Below are 8,402 nucleotides of genomic sequence, written 5' to 3' on the forward strand. Positions count from 1 at the left end.
GGGATCTTATAAGGCAGAAGTGATAGATAACACTCCATCGGAATTTCTAAAATCACTAGGGGAAATGACAACCAAACATCTATTCAAATTGGTGTGTAGTATCTATCAGACAGGCAACACCACAAAACTTTCAGAAAAATATGGTACACACAATTCCGAAGATAGCAAGGGCAGACAAGTGGAAGAACTATCGCACAATTAGCTTAACAGCGCACGGATCCACTTTATTGGCAATAATAGTACATAGAAGAATGGAAAAGAAAATTGAGAATCAAGAAAAAAGACATCAGAGGGGCAGGTAAGACGTTGTGTTTGATAACTGAAGCTAAACTGAAGAAAAATCAAGACACGTTCATAAGATTTGTCGACCCGGAAGTAGTATTCGACAGTGTAAAATGGTGCAAGATGTTCGAAATTCTGTGAAAAGTAAGGGCAAGCTATAGGGAACGACGGGTAATACACAATGTATACAAAAACCAGTACGATCAGCAAGATTGGAAGAGCACGATCGAAATGCTCGGATTAATAAGTGTGTAAGACAGGGATGTAGTCTTTTGCCCCTATTGTTCAATCTGCACATCGAAAAAGCAGTGACAGGAATAAAAGAATGGTTCAAGAATGGTATTAAAATTCAATGTGAAAGGAAATCAATGCTAAGATTCGCTGATGTCATTGGTGTCCTCGGTGAAACTGAAGAAGAATTACGGGAGCTGGTTAATGGAATGAACAGTCTGATGAATATCGAATATTGACAGGAAGTAAATCGAAGGCAGTCGAAAGAAATAAGAAATAGCAGAAATGAGAAATAGCAGAAATGAGAAATAGCAGAAATGAGAACATCAGTATTGGTGATCACGAAGTAGGAGGAAGAAATGAATTCTACTACCTAGGCACCAAAGTAACCAATGACGAACGGAGCATGCAGGACATAAAAAGCAGACTAGCGCTGGCAAAAATGGCATTCCACGTGAAGAGAAATCTATTAATATCAAACCTTAATCTGAGGAAGAAATTTCTCTAAATGTACGTTTGGAGCACAGCTCTGTATGGTAGTGAATGATGGATATCACGAAAAGTGGAACAGAAGAGAATCATGGAGTTTGATAGGTGCTGGTACAGAAGAACGTTGAAATGTAGGTAGACTGATAAGGCAAGGAATGATAATGGAGTGTCCAGAATTGGCGAAGACAATGGGCTGAAGTAGGGACATGATGATAGGATATGTGTTAAGAACCCAGGTAATAACTTCCATTTACTGGACGGAGCTAGAGAAGTAAAAACTCTAGATGAAAACAGAGAGTGGAGTACATAAGAAAACTAACCGAATGATTCACTGGATCATAGGTAACTCTTGATCGGATGGTTGCGGGAATATACTCTTCTGAAACGTCTATTTCTCTGAATCCATCCTGGATGAAATACTATGAATTCTTGCATCCCACATCCAGTAATACAGACTCAAACAGTCAAATTTATGTGTTTACTATGTTACAAAGCAGTTACGTAACTTAGCGAGCTTCAAATATTATAATGCAGTACAACTGTGGTAAACACCTTCTTTATAGGGCGTTTTGAGGAATGTGCATTAAATTTGGCTTCATTTAGTATTAAATTTTGCTGCATATCGTTATTTTGACGCCACTCGTTTATGGTCTGACCACACGTGTTTTACCTAGAGGACATGGACGGCTCGGACTCATTCAGCTCACTATCGAACCAGAGGTAGAAAACAAAGTTGCTGTTTTTAGATGTTTCGATAGAGCCAGAGTCTGATGGGCGGCTAGGCAATTCTACGTTCAGCAAGCTGACGCACACTGATTTGTACCACAGTGCGCAGAATTTTCACCATGTAGTCCACAACAGAGACGTTTAAAACACACTGACGTACAGAGCCAAAACTGTTCCTGACTAGGGCTACTTATATTCCCAAATTAATAATCTTCAGTAGTGTTCCAGAGAAATGACTATGGGGAATGTCATATGAAGTTAGTGCTCTCCAAGAAATGAAAATCGGGACACGCGAAAAACCGTTTCAATCTTAACCTGAGTAACTACGGTCTCAAACGTATGTGGAAGCTTAATCGTCAAATGGATCTCTTCCTGAGGGATAATTAACTGCCTAGAGTAAGGTGAATTTAAGCACACAGAAACAATGCAATATAGGCGATACGCTGCAAGACAGGAAAGCTAGCGGACATTGCCAGCTGAGTAGTCACAGAAACAAACCACACGGCAAGAGCAGGGAAGCCGGACACACATGAAACGCTAACAAACCTCACAACCTTCTTGCACAGAGGCCGATGTTATAACCAGCTCGACCTTCAGATGAGGACTTGGTTTGTTACAGGTACGCAGGCGCCGAAGCGGGCCCACCAATTATCCGTACCTCTCCTCAACTGGACTGACAGTCTTATGACGAACAGTGGCTACGACACTGGTACCGAGAGCTGCAGCACCACATTACAAAGTCTATAATCTGACACGCTTATGGTCCATCTTTCACATCTGTACAAGTATACTCTCCAAATATCACCAGAAAAGACTTTCTACGACTTAAATTTGTATTGATTATCAAGAAATTAATCTTTTTCAGAAGGGCTTTTTTGGTTCAGCCAGTCTGCATCTTATATAGTCTCTACTTCGTGGATCGTCAGTTCTTTTACTGCCCAAGTAGCAATGTTACCCGACACTTTGAGTGCTTCATTTCGTAATTATATGTCCTCCTCGTCGCTTCATTTAATTCAACTACATTACAGAACCGCCTTTTAATTTCATTGGTATTCATTCATTCCGTTCAATTGCCACTGCTACTGACTCCGGAAGCAAACCTCGAAGTTTTTATTGCTGCACTTGACTTTAACTTCTCCTCCAAATTTTTCTTTGGTTCCTTTACTATCTACTCAATGTGCTGATCGAATGACATCGGGGTAAACTAGAGCTCGGTCACACTCTCAGCTATTAGTTTACTTCTATATCCTTCAATTCTTGTAACTAGCTCCATACTACGATGTTCGCAGGCTCTGACTGGAACACGATCGAATTAACAACGGGCAAGGCCTAGTAATAAGATTGATGGATCATATACAGTTGTATTATACTAATCATTTGCCTCTTCCCATGCACTTAATCTATGGTATACAACTGCGCAGATAACCTGTATGGTAGATACCGATAGAGGAATTGTGCGAAAGTGCTTCTACAGATCCTCTTACAGGTACTTACGTGTGAAGTGCAAAGTATTCACAAAGATGTACACCGAGGTGACAAAAGTCATGGGATACTTCCTAATACTCCTTTCACCAGGTGTAGTTGCGTGCACTCATCAAGTCATTGAAAGTCCCCTGCAGAAATATTGAGCAATGCTGCCTCTAAAGCCGTCCATAACTGCGAAAGTGTTTCAGTTGCAGGATATCGTGAATGAACTGACCTCTCGAGTACGTCCGATAAATGTTCGATGGGATTCATTTCGGGCGACCTGGAAGACCAAATCGTTCGCTCGAACTGTCCAGAATGTTCTTCAAATCGATCGTGAACATCGGTGGCATGAAAACATTGTCATCCACAACAAAGCCATAGTTGTTGGCTACAGATGGTCCCCAAGTAGACGAACATAACCATTACCAGTCAAAGATTGGTTCAATTAGCCCAGAGGACCCAGTTCATTCCATGAAAACATAGCCCGCAGTATTATGGAGCCACCACCAGCTTGTACAGTACGTTGTTGACAACTTGCATCCATCGCTTCGTGAGGTACGCACCACTCTCGAACCATACCATCAGCTATTACCAAATGAAATCAGGCCACGGTTTTCTAGTAGTCTGCCGGCCGGAGTGGTCGTGCGGTTCTAGGCGCTACAGTCTGGAGCCGAGTAACCGCTACGGTCGCAGGTTCGAATCCTGCCTCGGGCATGGATGAGTGTGATGTCCTTCGGTTAGTTAGGTTTAATTAGTTCTAAGTTCTAGGCGACTGATGACCTCAGAAGTTAAGTCGCGTAGTGCTCAGAGCCATTTGAACCATTTTTCTAGTAGTCTAGGCTCCAAACGCTATGGTCACGAGGCTAGGAGGGGCTCTGCAGGCAGTGTCGTGCTGTTAGCAAAGATACTCGCGTCGGTCGTCTGTTGCCATAGCCCATTAACGCCAAATTTCGCCGCACTGTCCTAACGGATATGTTTGTCGTACGTCCCACATTTATTTCACGCAGTGTCGCTCACTACTATGTAGGAATCAACATGGATTCCGGAAACAGCGATCGTGTGAAACCCAACTCGCATTATTTGTTCATGAGACCCAGAAAATATTAGATACAGGCTCCCAGGTAGATGCCATTTTCCTTGACTTCCGGAAGGCGTTCGATACAGTTCCGCACTGTCGTCTGATAAACAAAGTAAGAGCCTACGGAATATCAGACCAGCTGTGTGGCTGGATTGAAGAGTTTTTAGCAAACAGAACACAGCATGTTGTTCTCAATGGAGAGACATCTACAGACGTTAAAGTAACCTCTGGCGTGCCACAGGGGAGTGTTATGGGACCATTGCTTTTCACAATATATATAAATGACCTAGTAGATAGTGTCGGAAGTTCCATGCGGCTTTTCGCGGATGATGCTGTAGTATACAGAGAAGTTGCAGCATTAGAAAATTGTAGCGAAATGCAGGAAGATCTGCAGCGGATAGGCACTTGGTGCAGGGAGTGGCAACTGACCCTTAACATAGACAAATGTAATGTATTGCGAATACATAGAAAGAAGGATCCTTCATTGTATGATTATATGATAACGGAACAAACACTGGTAGCAGTTACTTCTGTAAAATATCTGGGAGTATGCGTGCGGAACGATTTGAAGTGGAATGATCATATAAAATTAATTGTTGGTAAGGCGGGTACCAGGTTGAGATTCATTGGGAGAGTCCTTAGAAAATGTAGTCCATCAACAAAGGAGGTGGCTTACAAAACACTCGTTCGACCTATACTTGAGTATTGCTCATCAGTGTGGGATCCGTACCAGATCGGGTTGACGGAGGAGATAGAGAAGATCCAAAGAAGAGCGGCGCGTTTCGTCACAGGGTTATTTGGTAACCGTGATAGCGTTACGGAGATGTTTAACAAACTCAAGTGGCAGACTCTGCAAGAGAGGCGCTCTGCATCGCGGTGTAGCTTGCTCGCCAGGTTTCGAGAGGGTGCGTTTCTGGATGAGGTATCGAATATATTGCTTCCCCCTACTTATACCTCCCGAGGAGATCACGAATGTAAAATTAGAGAGATTAGAGCGCGCACAGAGGCTTTCAGACAGTCGTTCTTCCCGCGAACCATACGCGACTGGAACAGGAAAGGGAGATAATGACAGTGGCACGTAAAGTGCCCTCCGCCACACACCGTTGGGTGGCTTGCGGATTATAAATGTAGATGTAGACCTGTTAGCACTGACAGATCTACGCAGATGGCGCAGCTCTTAGTCCTTTTACCGAGCGAGGTGGCGCAGTGGTTAGACACTGGACTCGCATTCGGAAGGACGACGGTTCAATCCCGCGTCCGGCCATCCTGATTTAGGTTTTCCGTGATTTCCCTAAATCGCTTCAGGCAAATGCCGGGATGGTTCCTTTGAAAGGGTACGGCCGATTTCATTCCCCATCCTTCCCTCACCCGAGCTTATGCTCCGTCTCTAATGACCTCGTTGTCGACGGGACGTTAAACACTAATCTCCTCCTCCTCTCTTAGTCCTTATGTGAAGGCCGTCGGCCACTGTGTTGTCCGTGATGAGAGGTAACAATTCGGTGTTGTCGGCAGACTCTTGTGTTGTCGGCACACTCTGGCACTGTGAATTTCGGAGTATCGGATTCCCTAACGAATTCCGAGAATAGAATGCTCCATGCGTCTAGCGTCAACTACCATTCCTATCGTGTGGCCATGATCACGTCGGATACCATTTTACATGAATCACCTGAGTACGAATGAGAGCTCCGCTTCCCATTTTTATCTTGTCTATTCGATACTACTGACATCTGTATACGAGCATATCTCTGTCCCGTAACTAATGTCACCTCAGTGTAGAACGGTTGAGGGATAGCGTAAGCTGGTACGATAAACCCTCTGCCAGACACTTCAAGTGGGAACTGGAGAGTAGTGTTGTGGATGTAGATGTAGATGAACGTGTATCAGTCTTGGGGCGACGTTCTCACGAACGTTGCCGTATCGTATTCTATGACCGGAGTGGGGTATCGTAACCTGAGACGCGTGTTTCTTTGCAGGGCGACGCCGCAGGCGCTGATTGGCGGCGCGCCATGGCCGTGCCGACGCCTCGGCGGGCGCGACGTGGCGTTGCGTTGCGTTGGTGTCGATGAGTGGGCGGAGCCTGGCGCCCGCTCACGCCTTCCCCCCTTCCCCTCAGCCCACCCTCCTCCCCCTCCGTCGCGACCATCTTTACACGCACTCCACTCGACGCGGAGGCGTGCGTGCTGCGCCGCGCTGCGCTACGTGCTGCGTGCGCCCGACCGGCGAGCTCCGCCGTCGATGCCCGCACGCAGCAATGGCGCCTGGCGGCAGCTGGCAGCGCCCGTGCCGCCACGGACACGCCCCCTCCCACTGAACACGCAGCTGTGCGCGACGCGCGGCGAATCAAGCACGGCGGCAGCGAAGCGAGGCCGCCTCTGTCACCACACATGCGCTCCGTACACACCCTAATCCGTCTCGCGGCTGCCTCTACTACATACGACGGCTGTTTCATAAGTCTGGTAAAAAAGCAAAAAAAAAATTGTTTGTCTGGTAAACAACTCACCTTACTTCTCGACATAGTCTCCTTTGAGGGATATGCACTTGATCCAACGATCCGCCAGCTTTTTCATCCTATCGAAAAAAAAAACGTTCTGTCACACTTTGCAAAATTCTCATCGATTGCAACTTTCACTTCCTTATTCGATGAAAATTTCTTCCCAGATAGCTAAAGTGTCAAGTGAGGGAACAGGAAGGATTTGTTTGGGGCTAAGTCTGGTGAATAGCGTGAATGAGGAACCAACTCATAGCCCAATTCATGCACATTCGCCGTTGTTACCGCTGATGTGTGGGATGGTGCAATGCCCTGGTGAAAGAGGTCATTTTTCCTGCCAATCCAGGTCTTTCTTAAACCAATGCAAGTTTCAAACGTTCCAACAACAAACTATAATAGGATCCAGATATGGTTTTGCCTTTTTCCATCTATGAGGATCATTGATTGGGAATCATAAAAAGCTATGGGCATCACCTTACCAGCTGATAAAAAGTCTTTGCCTCATTTGGCGCAATTTCACCAACATTTGTCCATCTTACTGACGGCCATTTTGACTTTTGCCTGTGATGATGGATCAAGGTTTCATCAACAGTCACAAAGCGGGGCTAAACGTCTTGCGGATTGCGATTAAGCAACGCCAGATATTGTGTTGAAATGTGCCGTATGCGCTTTTGGTCGACTGTAAACAATCGCCGCACTCACCTCGCATATCAGCTTCTACATAGCCAATTCTCCGTGCAAGGTATTAGGCTCTCGGTCAGTTGCGATGCCTATAGTCTCATCAATCTCACGAACTTTTATTCGGCGGTCTAGCATTAACATATCATGGATTTCGTCAATGGTTTCGATCGCTGTGGCCTTAATTGGACGATCGGAGCAAGCTTCGCTTTCGGTGCTTGTCTAACCACGTTTAAATTCATTAACTCAAAAGTAAATTATCTTCAATGATGGCGCAGAGTCCACCTGACCTACATCTAGTTCTGTCTTGATTTGTGCTGCAGTCTAGCCATTCAAATGTAAATGTTGAATAGCAGCTCGAAACTCGGTTTTCTCCATTTTCAATCGCTGTTGACGCACCGAAGAATTCAGACTGCTGTCAACGGTGAACTGTACGCTGTTCATTGTTGAAATTCTTTATACGATCCTTGGAGTAATCGAGCTTAGGCCTACCAACCATGAGGACGCAATAGAAATTTACCAGAGTTATCAAACCACCCTGGTAAAGCCATGCCATTAAAAACCTCAAACGTGGACAAGCACACTTACATTACATAAGTGAAGTGAACGTGTATCAGTGTACGTTGCAAAGTGCTACTGAATTATGCGACGAAACTAGACGAACACGTAATATTGGAAACAAAAATCGTTGTTTCTCTCTCTCGTGTGCTACTAATCCACCTCGCGCCATGTCACTGAAAACTGCAAAAGAGTAGGTGAACTCCTAGGTTACGCATACGAATATACACGAGTGTGTCAAACTGGTACCGAATCGTCTGATGTAACTTGACGGAAACATACAAGGGGTGGACCAAAATATAAAAACACCAAAAACACAACGCTTTACCTTGCTTGACATGGTGCAGCGAAACCATTGGCATCCAAAACAGCTCCCTGTCTTCTACGAATGGATAAATACAGGTT

The sequence above is a fragment of the Schistocerca cancellata genome, chromosome 9, assembly GCF_023864275.1.
Source record: "Schistocerca cancellata isolate TAMUIC-IGC-003103 chromosome 9, iqSchCanc2.1, whole genome shotgun sequence".
NCBI classification, from domain to species: domain Eukaryota; kingdom Metazoa; phylum Arthropoda; class Insecta; order Orthoptera; family Acrididae; genus Schistocerca; species Schistocerca cancellata.